The sequence below is a fragment of the Rhinolophus hipposideros genome, assembly GCF_964194185.1.
Source record: "Rhinolophus hipposideros genome assembly, chromosome: 10".
In the NCBI taxonomy this organism is placed as follows: Eukaryota; Metazoa; Chordata; class Mammalia; order Chiroptera; family Rhinolophidae; genus Rhinolophus; species Rhinolophus hipposideros.
Genome location: NC_138056.1, coordinates 8,605,454 through 8,621,303, shown reverse-complemented (window position 1 = coordinate 8,621,303; position 15,850 = coordinate 8,605,454). Strand labels below are relative to the sequence as shown.

At 47.2% G+C, this 15,850-nt stretch overlaps 1 long non-coding RNA gene across 1 annotated transcript in view; it reads right to left on the bottom strand.

Moving 5' to 3' along the window:
* Positions 1–8,198: 8,198 nt before the first annotated feature.
* Positions 8,199–15,850, bottom strand: part of LOC308503594 — a 28,713-nt gene continuing 21,061 nt past the window's right edge. The window contains exons 3-6 of the long non-coding RNA XR_013994219.1: positions 11,782–11,891; positions 11,181–11,252; positions 9,601–9,713; positions 8,199–8,755 (exon numbers count right to left, since the gene is read on the bottom strand). This is a non-coding gene — a long non-coding RNA (uncharacterized lncRNA). The remainder of the gene's footprint in view (positions 8,756–9,600; positions 9,714–11,180; positions 11,253–11,781; positions 11,892–15,850) is intronic.

Below are 15,850 nucleotides of genomic sequence, written 5' to 3'. Positions count from 1 at the left end.
ACAGATGTCTACGGCAGCTTTATTAACAGTTGTCAAAACTTGGAAGCTACCCCTTCAAGCAGATGAATGGATAAACTGTGGTCCATCCAGACAATGGAATATTACTTAACAATAAAAAGAAATGAACTATCAGGCCGTGAAAAGACATGGAGGTAACTTAAATGTATATTATTAAGTGAAAGAAGCCCGTCTGAAAAGGCTGCATATGGCACGATTCCAACTGTATCACATTCTGGAAAAGACAAAACTATGGAGAGAGTAAAAAGGTGAGGGGGGTGCGCGGGGGGAGGAGAGATGAATCGGCAGAGCACAGAGGATGTGAGGGCCGTGCAGTCCTCTGTCTGACGCTGTGACAAGGGACACACGTCACTAACATCTGTCCAAACCCACAGAATGTACAACCCGCAGAGTGGACCTTGGCTGATGAGGCTCTGTTCCTGGGCTTCATCCTTGGGAAAAGAAGATGGACCATTCTGTTGGGTGATGTCGCTAACGCGGGAGGCGATGCCTGTGTGGGGGCTGGGGGTGTACGGAAATCTCTGTGCCTTTCCCTCCATTTTCTTGTAAGCCTAAAACTGCTCTAAACCAACAAAGTCTTAAAAAAAGAAAAAGAGGCGGGGTCCGTACATATCTTCCCTCGACCATTTTTCAGGAGCCTAGGACAGTGTCTGGTGATAAATGTGTCTTGAATGACTACACAAAAGCTAGTCAGTGTCAGTCATTCGAGTCTTCTACACACCTGGGTGGCACATTCTGGTATTTCCTCAAAGGTCTGAATTAGAGTTCACCACCTTTTGTATGTACACATTTCCTTTCCTACAAAGATCTCAAAGCCCCAAACATCAACTTAGTTGTCCATAAACACCCCCCTTCCCAACAGTGGGAGAATTGAGATGACAATTCCAGGCCGTTGCTGTTAAATCTGGTCGTTTGCACCCCTTTTGGGGAACTTTAGAAGAGGAGGTGCGTGCAGGGTTTGTTGATTCAGGAAGCAGCAGCACTCTGTAGGCTCAGGGAAGTGAGTCAGCACCTTGCCACATGTGGATTTCAAAACAGAAGGAACAGCAGATTCACCGAGTGGAGAAACCCATCTGACAACTATGTTATTACTTCAGGAGAGCTGAAGTCAGCGCTGTCTTCTGCAGTCAGCAGACAGCCGCAGGACGTGACAGGTTTGTTCTGACCACACCCCTCTCAGCAGTTACACACCAGCCAAATGGGAGAGTCCAGACACCATGACTGGCAGAAAAGCGACCATCTGGGGGAAGCATTGTACATTTTTACAAAACCATGTTTTCAACACATAAGGCAGGGCCTTCACGTCACTGTGCGTGCACAGACCACATCAGCTTCAGGTCAAAGGCTCCTGCCCACGAGAAACAGCTGAAGACTGCTGACCCGTGATCCTCCCTCGTGAAGCCATCACTATTGCTTCCTGGGCTCTTTTCCGTGTGCCTGTGCTGCAGCTCCGGCTCCGCCTTCACTCACGGAGGCCACGGTCTTCCTTTGGTTCCTGACAGCTAATTCAATTTGCACACTGCTACCAGGGATCTTCTAAGATGTGAGTTTGATGACGCCACTCTCCTCCTCAAACACCCACAGTGGCTCCCCATTGTCTGCAGAGTGTAAGCGTGAAAACCCCTGACATTGGATGTCCCCCAGGATGGAGCCCCCCACTTCTTTTCCAGCCTCACCGCCGTCTTCCCCCACACTCCAAGTAAGACACTCCACGGCTGCCCTGCCCTGACACCAGGCCTTTCCTCCACTGTTCTCCAGCTCAGCCCACTCCCTAAGTGCTTCCTCCTTTGTCAAGTTGCCCTTGGGGTCAGAATTCGCCACTCCTCCCTCAATGCCATCATAGCAAACAGCAGCTGCGTTGGCTCAGCCCTCCTGGCGTCCTGCCTTGGATTTCTGTGAGGGTTTGCAGTCACTTCCCCTACAGACAATAAGTTCCTCAAGGGCACTGACCATGATTTCACCTTTGTGTGGGGGAGAAACCCAAACTCTTCTATTTACAGGCTACAAGATATCCCCTCTGGATACAGCATCCTTTTCCTAGCCACCAGCTCTGTTCTTTTTTTTCTTTTTTTTTAAATAACATTTCTTATAACGGGATGGGAGGAAGGTGACATTAGTTGAAAGTCACCCTGTGGTGAACACTGCTGCTGATAACAGTGCGAGGTACTCATCAAGTGCAGAACAGGGGAGAAGGTGGAAAAGCATGGCTCGCTCAGCAGCTACGCTGCTTGAAAGAACAGCCTGCTTTGGTCTCCTATTGTCTCAACTCATTGCGATGGGATGTGGGCCCTACGGAGCCACCCAAATTCCTTTCTCTCAGGTGCCCCCCAAGAGCAAAGCCCGGCACGTCGTTTGGCACTCTACATTGCCAGTACCGGAAGCATTCGCTGTGTTCAGTTTCAAACTCCTTCCTTGCCTTTCCCTCCTTCCTCTCTGCTGGTCACTGTCTAAATCCCCTATACACAATTCTATTTCTGAGCCCAACCCACCTTAGTGAGGCTCTTGCTTAACCTGGGTACACTGTCCTGAGACAACTCAGTCACGTGTGGGGCATCGGTTACTACTTAAATGCAGAAGAACTAAGCGCTGGTCTATCTTTGAGATCTTTCTGAGCTCCAGATCAGAATTTTTGACTCCTAACTGGATGCCATTCTAGGGGAGGAAGAAACTTTTCTCTACCCTCAAGGTTCTTCCAGCTGGTCTAATAATCAAATAGACACGAGACAGCTCAGCAAGAGAAAGTTACCAAATTTAATGCACACGTGCGTATGGGAACCCTGCACACATCAGAGCATGAATGAGAGGTTCAGAAATAGAAAGGGGGATTGAGGTACGTAAGACATTCTGAGCTAGGGATGAGGTAAGGTGCCTTGGGGGCTTCAAAGGGTCATTGCAGGATAAGAACAGACATTTAGTAAACGAAGTTTGCCCTTCCCTATAGATGGATCAAAAGAGGCCATCTCCGATAACCTCTTATTATGGGCAAGGCCCCTAATTCAAGTTCTTTTAGGTAGTTAAGGGAGGGGCAGAAGTTTCTCTGGAGCTCACAGCTAAAGTTACCGTTAGCTCAAAACAGAAAACCAGTGAAGGGGGTGAAGCTGGGTGGTGACAAATCTGAGAGCTATGTTCTGAAAGGAATGCTTTGGCTACTGAGGGTGGGTTTTTAGGAAACAAGAAAGGAAGTAGGGAGACTAAAAGGTAGGGAATACTACTGCAGGCGTGTCATGAGCATGGCGGGAGCGGGGATCAAGCTGCCCAAGCCAGGCTTTGGCCTCTTCTTCCATAATCTTCACCTGCTTGTCCCCCTTAGGCACCCACGGCTCCAGCCACTCTGAACTTGAGCAAGTCTGCGCGGGCCTGCTCTCCTCCTCTTGTACATTCCGGACCCCATTGCTGCCATCCTCTCCCCGAACCCGTGAGTGTGGTTCAGACATCCTGCCCACTGAGTCCTTCCTCAGCTGACTCTCAACCCCCAAACTCCCCCAGCAGCTAACGAGGTGGCCCCACTTCATATGATTTCATAATAAATGTGGTACATACCCTAAGTCGGTTTCCTCAATGAACTTTAGACAACTCTTATCTTTGAGTTTTATCTTTGTAGTAGGTCTGCCTACCACAGGCCATTGAGTGGGCATCAAAGAATGAGGAACAGAATGCATTATCTGGCAACCATGGGAGATCAGCAGGGCAGATAGTAGCCTCACTACGGTGATTAGGAAACTGAGGACCACATGGATGAGCCCATAGGCTGGGTCACTGGGAAAGCGACAGCTGAAAAACCACAGAACCGGAACTGGAACCCATAGGGTATGTGGACTACTGGAAAGAGTAAAAGAAGGTGGGATAGCTTCTGGGGTAGTGGGCACCCAAACCGTGCCAGATGGAGCAAAGCTAGAGGCTCCCAGGCCTGGAACTTCCCTAGAATGGAAGCCCGGAACATACGTTACTGCTGCTTAACAAATTACTCTCTCTTATCTCTCCTCCTGCCACATTAGTGGTTGTTACAGCCATCTGTCCCCCAAGATATGACCTGAGGCGCTGCTATTCCTCACGAGCTCTTGGCTCTGTTCCCACCAGTTCTCCCAAAGACAAAGACATTGCAACACACAGAGATAAATTCACTCATAAAAAAGGTCAAACTATCCGGTTGGTTGGCTATTGGGATTCTGGAGCAAGAAAAGGAGGACAGAGGAGGAGAGGAAGGAGTGGAGGTGGGCTGGGGAGAGGCGGAGAAAATTGGGAAAGAAGAAGTACCATTTTAGATTATAAACTAATTATTACATTGCTTAAAATAGTAAAGAAATGCATTTTATTAAAACACAGCAAATTACATCAAGGTAGGCGAGGCCAGTGCTACGCAAACTGCAGTCTAGGGACTGGGCCTGGTCCACGGACTGGGTGCCACCAGTCCAAGAAGAAACACGTATGGGAGTTAAGAGAAATGTTTTAGAAAGTTTCATAGCAATCAGAGAAGAATTTTCCGGCTGTTGAGTCGAATGATGAAGACAGGACTTGTGTTTTCATAAGTCTTTTTTAAAATTTCATTTTCCTAGAGTAGTGGAGGCAAATTTTACCTCTGTCGTCTTCGGGGTTTTGGCTAGGCCGGAGAATTATATTGACTTTAAGACAGATCGATGGGAGAAAAACATACACATTTATTTAATATAAGTTTTAGGTAACACGGCAGCCCTCATAAGGAAATGAAGACCCCAAGATGTGACAAAACCCAAATGTTTTCAGACAAGGCTGAACAAAGAAAGGCAATTATAAAAAAGTAACTAAAATGTATGGGAGGCTAAAGGAGGATAAACATTGTTTTAACATTGTTTTATACACGGTGTGTATAGCATTCTCAGCTTCCTGTCCTTGATGATAAGGATGTTACTTTCCTCCTGGTGTAGGGAAGACATCTTCCATCTGGGGGTTTTCTCTCTTGCTTTTAGGACGAAAGAAGGGAGGGTCTGAGAGCCCTTCTCACACTTGCTTAGTTTTTAAGAGTCTTTAGCTCAAACTAATCCTTATGCCAAAGGGGCATATTCTCTCCTTTTCAGTAGTAATTGCTAATGTATTTCAAAGATTGATCTGTGACAGTGGTCCTTCACAGATGCTTCACAACTTGGTCCTTCAGCCCAGTGACTTTGAGAAGCAGAGCCCAGCTGGGGAGGCGTTGGGGGAATAGAGGCTGGGCCCTTTCTGATGGTCTCCCAGGGGACTGTCCCGAGGCAGGCCCCTCAGGGTTCTTTGAAGAACTGAAAACCATGTGCCCCGAGAGGCAGCATTTGCATGTTGGTCCTATAGAGAGGAATGGCCAGTGTTGGACAGAGAAGCAGCCATAGTCACAGCACACGGGCTGTCACAAAGAACCAAGGCTGGGCAGCTTACCTCGGGCAGTGACAGAAACACAGAACACCTATTCTCAAAGCTAAAAGACTAAGCTCAGGAGCAAGAGTGTGAAGAAGTAGAAAACCTTCCCTTCACACCTCCACCTGCCCCTACAAACCCACTGCTTTCTGGGCAGGGTGGAGAATAGACCGAAGTTCTTAAATATTACAAGTTTTAGGAATGAAAATGTGACTCTCAGAACAGGTTCACCTGGGGCCAGAAGTTCCGAGCCCCCAGTGTGCCCTCTGGGCCACTCTCAAGATCTCCACAGTACCCGGGCAACTGAAGTCAGTTCAAAACATCCCAGGCTGCACGGGGGAAATTCTGCTACCATCTCAGTCTCCCATCTCAGTCTGTTGGGCAGGAGGCTGCCTAGACCAAAACTCCACTGAAGGCCCTGGGAATGGATTAGATTTGGTGAACACTACACACCTGTCTCTGAGGGGAGGAAAAGAAGCAAGTCCCCAAGGAGCTCTGAATCCAACGGGGGAAATGACACAGCACTGAAAGTGCCGAATGACAAGGTGACGATGGATATGAATCTAGTGCAACAGGTTTCTCAAAGCAGCACCTACTTGGACTTCAAATTATAATGAGAGAAATTACTGTGTAAAGAGAGGCTTCTTTGAAGACTGTGAGCTGGTTAGACGGCTGGTAGAAATGTAACAGAGAGTGACTTGTTTGTTTTGCTTTTTGGCTAGAAGGCAAAGGAAAGAAGGCCAACAGCACAGGATTGGCCAGAATGACAAATGGCTTCTTGGGTAATGAGCTCACTTTAAGTGACTCAGGTCTCTATCTCAGAATTATTTACACCCCAAGGGGTTATAAAACGAGACCCAAAGAGCACCCTTGGCGTTGCCCATAATTACGAGAATTGTGATAAGGAAGAGTCACATTAGCATTATGACGATCAGCCAAGCAGGTGATGACATCGCTGGTGATAACCAGTGGAAGAGAAGCAGGAACCTTGGCATCCAAGGAGACCAGTTAGTGTCATCCTGACATAAAATGAGGCGGGCGGTTGCCCGTCCGGGATATGGAGGGGGGCTGCTCCCCATCTCCATCTGTAGGTCAGCATGACCTGTCTTGGGAAACTTCTTGTCTTCTACACCTCCCACCGTAAGTATATTCCCAGCAAAGAAAGAATGTGGATTGCTGGGAGGTAGATAGAGCTGGATTCTATGTCCAGCGAGGCCACCGCTGGAGCAGAGCCTGGGCAGCTCCCCACAAGGTGGAACTGTCAGCCGTGTTACAGCATCCATTCTTTCTAGAACACTCTCTGGCATCCTTCTGTTCATATGCTAAGACTCTCTTTTTCGGGGTGGGGAGTTGGAAAGCTGGGGGGTTATTTTTCATTTTCAGAAATCCTCAAGGGGCAAAACCAACATATAAAGACAAGAGGGGAAACAAACCAGGTGCTCCACCAGCTTCCTCTACTCAGCTCACAGGCTGAGCCAGTCTTGCAGGAGGCTTCCAGGGCCCTTGGTGGACCCCACTACCTGTGTCCTTTGCTTATTCATTTAGTAGGTAGCAATGTGATATCTGCACAGCCCCCACACTCCAGAGAGCCTGTTACCCAGCACATTGTCCTCCAGACCTGCTCAGCTTCCTGCATTATCCACGCAACCCAGGCCAGAGGCCCAGGGTCACTCTGGATACTTCTTTCCCGTTAGCTCTCCTCCCCTCATCACCATTCCCTCACCTCCACCATCTAATCAATCACCAAGTCCTCTCAATCTTACCTTCTACAACCTTTTAAGTGCAAAATGTCGATAACTGATGAATAGGGGTGCTGAATATATGGGGGGGGGGTCATTACACAGTTTATTCTCTCTACTTGTGTGTGAATCTGAGTGTTCCCGAAACAGAAAGTGAAATTTAACAAAAGACAAATATAATTTCTCATATTGGTCCCCTTTGCTCTGCTACTTCTGGATCTGGACTCTCACCACCTCTTGCCAGGATGACGTCTTTGCGATTTCTTGCAATCACTCTGCCTCCTCCCTTTGGCCTGCTCAGCCCCAGCCTCCACCTGCTCCTACAAGCCCCCTCAGCTTGCCAGCCGTTCTTCCCTCGACATTGACAGTAGATGGTGGCAGGGTTTCCTCTCACTAGACTATACCATGTTTCCCCGAAAATAAGACCTAGCCAGACCATCAGCTCTAACGCGTCTTTTGGAGCAAAAATTAATATAAGACCCGGTCTTATTTTACTGTAATATAAGACCAGGTCTTATATAATATAATGTAATATAAGACTGGGTTTTATATTAATTTTTGCTCCAAAAGACGCAGTAGAACTGATGGTCTTGCTAAGGTCTTATTTTCAGGGAAACACGGTAGTTTAAATTGTTTTTAATTGAAGGGGTTGCAAGACATGACACATAGCTAGGTCCTCTAGCAGGTGTGTTTTACCCTGGGCTGGTGGTCAGGACGTGGGTTCTGTCCCAGCACAGCTGCCAGCGAGGTGGGAGAACAGGTCTGTGAGAATGCAATACAGAAAAACAGCACTCTCCCTTAGCCAGTGCTTTCACTTTCAAAGAGATGTGAAGAAACGTGATCAGTTTGTCTGAGTCTCAAAACAGACCCATGGGGAAGACAGGCGTGTTTTAAGGTTATTTCAGCCAGTTCTTGGCGAGGAGTGAGATGAGTCCCATTCCGCCCAGAGGAAGGCTGACACACGTCTGGCTCAAGCAAATTACCGACCTCATCTCAGCTGACTCACTCACCTGTAACATGTTTATATGCCAAAGCAAATAGAGGAGAAGCTTTGTAGGAAGAAAAGTAGACACATTATTTCAACTTATTAAGATGTATTTTTAAAGGCGTGTATTTTTAACTACGCAACACAAAAAACCACTGATTCTTTGGATGACCAACCTGAAGTTTGCAGAGGTAAACCATCTGCCCAAAGTGATTTTCGTAATAAGTAAATAATAACAATAGCAGCAGAAAAATACCAATTCTGGATCAGGAGCAGCAAAAGGAGTTTTCCCCATTGAATCCTTACAATGACCCTGTGCTATGAATAGCATGTTCTTTATATAGATGAGGAAACAGATCCAGAGAGTCCTAAGTTCTGGAACCAGGAATCAGGAGTGGATTGCTACTCTGATGGTCTCCGTGGCCCATGTCCCTGGAACCGCTGCACCACTAACCAACCACTCGCCCTGGATGAACCAGATCGGTTCCCAGTTAGTGTCGGAGCTGGGACGACACTCAGGTCCCTGCCCAAAGGTCTCCCCATTTATACCAGCCGTCCCCGCAAATAGCAGCTGAGGGCTTTCCCAGCACTGGGAGAATGCAATCGGCAAAATCCAGGCTGTGGGAAACTCTTCAGGTCTGCCACAGAGAAACTGTAGGGAAGGGAAGGATCCAGAAATTAGAGGCCGAGAAGACACATCTGATGAAAAAATGAGCAAGACTAAGTAAACTGTAGTGTCCAGAGCACACACCTGGGTGATAAAACGCTTATGTTTGTGATTCCTATAAAAGTCAGGGTTGGGGAGCTACCGTTGGGGGAGGGAGGGGCTTAGTTTGGCGGGGGGGGGCACAAGAAGGACGTTGGGGTACAAGTTCTACTTTTAGATCTGGCTAGTGGTCATAAGATGTTCCTCTTACAATAGTTTATTAAAGCCATACATTTGTTTTATGTGGTTTTCTGTCCCTGTGCTTTATTTTAAAGTTTATTTTGTTGTGTGTGTACTTGTGTTTTATTGGACAACAAAATGATTTTTAAAAATTTACCCCAGGGCTAGTCCAGTGCTGCCACACAAAGGCCACTCCTTCCATTGTCGCTGTCCCATCCTGTCTCTGCCCCATCATGACCCACTTGGAAGCTCCTAAGATAAGCCAAGGCCCAGAGAGAGTCATTCTAAGTCAAAACTAGTGTGTGTGTGTGTGTGTGTGTGTGTGTGTGTGTATGTGTGTGTGTGTGTTCCCAATCATACAGATTCTCCCTCACTTCTTAGATTGTAACTTTGGGGCAAGTGGAGGCCTCTTTCCTTTCAAGTCCTTTTTCTTGGGTGGCCATTGTCAATCTACAGAGCCTGAGGTTGAGAAACTCTACCCCTAAGGAAGGTGTCCAACCTAGTCTTGACTCTATAGATGGTACTTGCACCCCTAATTTGCTTCCTGAATGGATCTTCCTTACATGACGTGGAGAGAAACTCTCTCTAAACCATTGTATTGACTTTGTTACCTGATCTTCAGGTGAGCTTCATGTTCTTACCAGGAGCATCACCTTTCTATCTCTCTCTGCTCTTTTCCTTTCTTTGTCTTCATTTCTTGTTTTACGTGAATTTTTGCCCCTTGCTGCATTTGGAAAGAAAATGGAAAAAAATAAAATCCCTAAGAGGCAACAGAGAGAAATGGCAAGAGACCTCCTGCTGTCTCTGTCCCGGATGCTGTCTGCTTGGCCACATGAGCCCTTCACTGACCCAATGTAGGAAGGTCATTGTCCCTGCCCTGACTCTACAAACAGGCACAGGTGGGAGGAGGGGGTGGTGTCCTGTTGCCTTCTGTGGGGCGGGGGTCCTATGTACCTCGTGAAATATTTCTAGAGTCTCTTCTGTCCAGCAAGGGGAGAAAGACCTTGTTGCAAAGTTCCCCAGAGAAGGCTGGGCAGGAAAGGTAAAGTGGAAAAACCCACAGTCAAACAAGGAAAGAAAAACAGAGGTGTGGCCTTAGAAAAGACAAGTACGTATTCGCCATTCCCTAATACAGCTGCCGGTTCCTACATACGGACTTGGGGGTTGTCTCTCCCTTTGGTGAGCAAAAGACCAGGGCACAGTCTTTGTCCAGAAGCAGTTTTTACTGATTAACCAACTCTGAACTCCTTGCTTTTTCCCCAGGCCTGCTGTTTCTCCTGCTTTCTTGTGTGCTATGTTTTCCCCTTTTCTCGACCACCCGTCCCTTCCTCCTTTGCCTGCGAAGGCCCCAGTGAATGACACCAGATGTGGTGTGAGCCAAGAGATGGGGCACATGAGGAACTGAGAGCAAAGCCCCTTAACGGGGGCTCAGTCCTTGTGACAGGCCTAGAAGTACCAGGCAGAGGACAAAGCTTCAAACCCCTTTCCACAGAGGTCAAGCTCAGGGGTGACTGAGGGAACAGAAGCTCAAGGTGGGTTTGAGGGACTGCAAATTAGCGTGGACAAGGCTAAGATGACACCCAAGCCTACATCAACTCAGGGCTTTAACAGGCAGCAAAGTCCCCTGGACCCGTTCTAAGCCTGCGTCACTGCTTTGTAACCCCTCCCTCCGTGAGCAGCGAGCCTATCGCTAGTCCCCACCGTTCAGCCAGTGCCTTTGTGGAGTGCCTGAGCCCAGCACTCTGCAAACGGCCGTGGGGGACACCAGGAAGTAGGAGAGTAACATCCTTCCCTCGGCTCTTAGGTGCTGCCATGTGACAAACACGTGGGAGATAATCACATCCTGGTAATGTGTGCCAGCAGAATTTGGGGCTCCAGGAGTCCTTTGTGTGTGGCAGTACCCCTGCAATCTCTGCCTGTCTTCATGGCCGTCTCCCTGTGCCTGTGTCTTCTCCTCTTCTGGGTCTTATGGATTTAGGGGCCGTGTGGGTAATCCAGGATGACCTCCTCTCAAGATCCTTAACTTAATTATGCCTGTAAAGTTTTTCCAAATAAGGTCACAATCCCAGGTTCTGGGACATGGACGTGTCTTTTGGGCACCACCATTCAACCCAGTACCAGGGAGATCCCCGAGGTTTGGGAAATGCACTTTAACTCTTCACTCATTCACTCAATCATACTTATTATGTACCTCCTAGGTGCCAGGCACCATTCTAGGTGAGGACGTCACAGTGCACTTCCTGCTCTTCGTGCAGTTTCCATTCTAGGGGGAGGAGATGGACAACATATTATTAGACAAACAAACAAGAAAATATTAGGGAATGATAAGGGATATAAGGAAAATGCAACAGGGCCACGCGATGGAGCGACTAGGTGGCCACTTCAGACTTCAAAGGAAAAGGCCTTTCCATGGAGGTTCCATGAAGCTGAGGTCTGAGTGCCAGGAAGGAGCCAGTGTGCAGGGACCTGCAGAGGATACAGCAATAGTAAAGGCCCTGAGGTGGGAAAGAGCTTAGCACGTTCAAGGAGCAGAGAGAGGGCCAGGGCGGCTGGAACATGGAAAGCATGAAAAAAAGTGGCAGGGGATGGGGCTGAAGAAGCCAATGGAGACGGATCCCGGGGGTCTGGGGATCAGCTAGGAAGTGTGACTTTTATGCCAAGAGCCAGAGGAATCCATTAGGCTTCAAGCAGGGGAAGCTGTGAGCTAACTTATGATCTGTCTGCTGAGGGGGAAATGGGCTGCAGAAGGGAAAGGGTCCCTCGAGGAGACAAGTTAGGAGTTAGGTACTCACTGTCCAAGGGCGGTGGCAGCCTGCCCCAGGCTGTGGACATGGAGAGGATGATTCCGGAAGTCTTCCAGAGGTAGAGACGACAAGACTTCCTGATAGATGGGTCGTGCGGGCTGAGGAGAGAATCAAGAATGGATCTTAGGTTTTAGACGCAAGCAACTGAGTTTCTTCTTTTTTAAAAAAAATTGTAGTGAAACACCTATCACATAAAATTTACCATTTAAGCCATTTTTAAGTGTCCAGTTCACTGACATTAAGTATGTCCATAATGTTGTGGAGCCATCACCACCATCCCCTTCCAGAGCTTCTTGAGGTTTATGTTTGGTGCACTGAACCATCTGAGTACTCATCAGATTCCAGGGCAAGCAGAGAGCATGGAGATCGCTGTGGCGGTCAGAGCTACTGCTCATCAAGCCCATCTCTAATGGGGGCTCCCATGGCCTCCGATTGGTTCCAGTGGGCTCCTGGGCACGGGGAACGTGACACCCTGATTTCTTTTTCTTTTGCCTCAGCAAAGCCCAGGAAAAATCCTGGGCACAGTGCCGATGAAGATCTTGCTCTTGACTTTAATTAGGTCAGAGGCCATGATACTCTATCCTTCCTTATTCTGCTGTGCACAGGTACAGGAAGTTCTCAGAGGAGCAGGGGTTACCATCCTTTTGACATTAAGCTGGAGCTTAGCTCCCACTGGTCCTTGGGGAGAAATCAATTACAGAAAGGTCGGCTGAAGGGCTGAAGGACACGGAGCGCTGATGTCTCCAACTGAAACCTTAGAGGAGGTGAGAGCGGACTGCAGAGCCCAGCAGAGAGGGAGGGAGGAGTGGAGAGCCAAGAGCTGGGAGTGGCCTGGTTTGCAAAGAGACCTTGGCCTTTAACAGCTGCCTTAATCATTAGAGGTCTTTAATGACTAAAAAGATAAACATATATAGAACAACAAAGGCCACCTATGGAGAACTCACAGCTCTGGGGTGTGCAATAAGAAGGTTGTTCCCACCCCTGCCCCATCCCCAAGATTGGGATCCACCGAATACGTGTGTGAATCAGTAATCGTTTCTTCTCCAGTTTAACTCAGGGTTAACACAGTGCAGATCTCTAGTTTCTAAACGGTTGCATCTTTATAACCCTCTGAGAAGCAATGAAATAGATGAGTCAGAAAACTAGTTACCAGACTGGCTCAGAAGAACGTCAACTAAGTACCTTTACCATCTTACTGCTCTAAGGAGAGTAAACGGTTTGAATTCCTGTAGTAGTTTTCTATTGTTGCTGTAACAGGTTACCACACATTTGGTGGTTTAAAACAATATCCATTGATTATCTTACAATTCTATAGGTCAGAGGTGTCACTGGGCTAAATCTGGGTGTCACCAGGGCTGCGTTCCTTTCTATGAGGCTCCTGGGAAGAACCCATTTCCTTGCTTTTTCCAGCTTTTGGAAGCGGCCCATATTCCTTGACTCACAGCCCCTCCTTCATCTTCAGTGCCAGCAATGGTGCATTGAGTCCTATCACTCCCAACTCCCTCTTCCAAATGTAAGGACCCCCCTGATTACATTGGGCCCACTGAACAATCCAGAATCACCTTCCTATGTTAAGGTCAGCAGATTAGCAGCCTCAGTGCCACGTGCTACCTTAATTCTCCTTCGCCATCTAACGTTAACATATTCACAGGGTCCAGGGATTAGGACCCTGGACTTTGGATCAGAAAAGCAAAAATCAGGAGCATGTTTTTAACTGCACCAAACGGGGAACTTCTAAGTTGTACCGTAAGCCCAGCCCTGAGCATGTCTGCAAAATTACTTTCTGACATTCAGGTATTGTCTGTTGAACTGCTCTCTGTCACCTAAGTAGAAGAAAAAAAATAGTAAAATAAAATAAAATAAAAAGAACTATCACATATTATTTTAGGATAAACTGTTGCAAGTACTACTAAAAAAATTCCCCCAAAGCAAAAAGACTTAACATGTGGTGAATGCTTAATGCATTATAGGTTTTCTGTTTTCACCCCATTCCTCATCTCTACCAAGATGGGCAGGTATTATCATCTCTGTTTCTACAGGTAAGGAAACTGATTCAGTTCTTCAAGCAGAAGCAGAATTTATACCACGTTCATAATGGTCACTAATTACAGAAATTGAGATTTCGTCCGTGTTGCAAATAAATTATTAAAGCAAGTATGGCCTTGCCAAAGCCTTACAGCTCATCCTCCACTGAACATGAGAACGGCCCGAGGGTCATCATTCATTTATTCAGCAAATATTTTTTGAATACCCTCCGTGTGCACAGTCCTTGCAGAGACTTATACAAAACAGTGGAACATAGTTCCTGCTTTGAAAAGCTAACAAGGGTGGCAGATTGACCTTGCACATTGTGTGTTTATCTCCTTTCCCACAAAAATTAAGAGGTAAAACAACGATGACAATGGCAGGGGCAAGGGAGGACATCAGAGGATAACTAGTAGTCAACTAGTACCATCTGGATAAGGAATATGACTAAAGAAAGGGGTGTGAGCAGGAAGGCACAGAAGCTGCAGCCTTTAGCACCCCCAGACGGGATGTGGCCCCAAGGAGCCAGGTGCTCTGCAAAACCCTCCAAAGGCAGGACAGAGACGTGCAGAGCCAAAGAAAGGGACTAATTACAAGTCCAGATGGGAGCTGCCTGAAGCACAGACTCAACAGTGGGGTTCCTCCCCGTCCCTACCCACCCAGGCAAAAATGTGGAGCCTCCTTCTTTAAGGAAATGGAAGGTCCATAAACGAGATCATCAGAACTGCAGGTTGCCCACCCTCTCACCCGAAAGGAAAGCCCACTGGTCCACAGTCAACAAGCCTTGTCAGTGGACAGAAGTCATAATCTCTTTATTTGGGCCTCACTTAAAAAAAAAAAAAAAAAAAAAGATTAAGGGGCCAGCCCGGTGGCTCAGGAGGTTGGAGCTCCATGCTCCTAACTCTGAAGGTTGCCAGTTCGATTCCCACATGGGCCAGTGGGCTCTCAACCACAAGGTTGCTGGTTCAACTCCTCGAGTCCCGCAAGGGATGGCGGGCAGCGCCCCCTACAACTAAGATTGAATACGGCTCAGCTAAGATTGAGCTGAGCTACTGCTGAGCTCCTGGATGGCTCAGTTGGTTGGAGTATATCCTCTCAACCACAAGATTGCCAGTTCAATTCCTGCAAGGGATGGTGGGCTGCGTCCCCTGCAACTAACAACGGCAACTGGACCTGGAGCTGAGCTGCGCCCTCCACAGCTAAGACTGAAAGGACAAACAACTTGACTTGGAAAAAAGTCCTGGAAGTATACACTGTTCTTCAATGAAGTCCTGTTCCCCTTCCTCAATAAAATCTTAAAAAAACAAAAAAGTGCCTCGCACAGAGTAGGTCTTTAAAAAAAAAAAAAAGAATCAACTTTATTGAAATATATTATTTACATATATAATATAGAATGTACCCATTTTAGGTGGACACTTCAATGAGTTTTGACATTTACACTCACGTTTCCACAAGAATCAAGATATGGAACATTTCCACCGCCCCAGACAGTTTCCTCCTGCACCTCTGCAATCCAACCTCACCCCTACTCCCACCCCTGGGCCAGGAAACCCCTGATCTGCTCTTTGTCACTATAAAATAGTTTTTCCTTTTTCAGAATTTCATGTAAGTGGAATCAAAGGTATTCTTTTGTGCCTGACTCTTTTGCTCAGTATCCTACTTTGAGACTCATCCATATTGTTCCATGTATCAGTATTCCATTCCTTTTTTTAAAAATTGATGAATAGTATTCCATTCTCTGAATTTACCACAATGCCTTTGTGGTAAATCACTCTCCTGCAGATAGAATTTGGGTTCTTTCTAGTTTGGGGCCACTAGGAAAAAAGCTGCTAAGAACATTTGTGGACAAGTCTTTGTCTAGACACGTTTTCATTTCTTTTTAACACATGTTGGAGTGGAATTGCTGGGTCCTGCAGTAAGTATATGTTAAGTTTTATAAAAAACTGCTGAACTGTTTTCTAAAGTGGTTGCGTCACTTGGCACTTCCACCAGTACTGTCGGAATGTTCCGGCTTTTCCACGTGCCTGCCAAC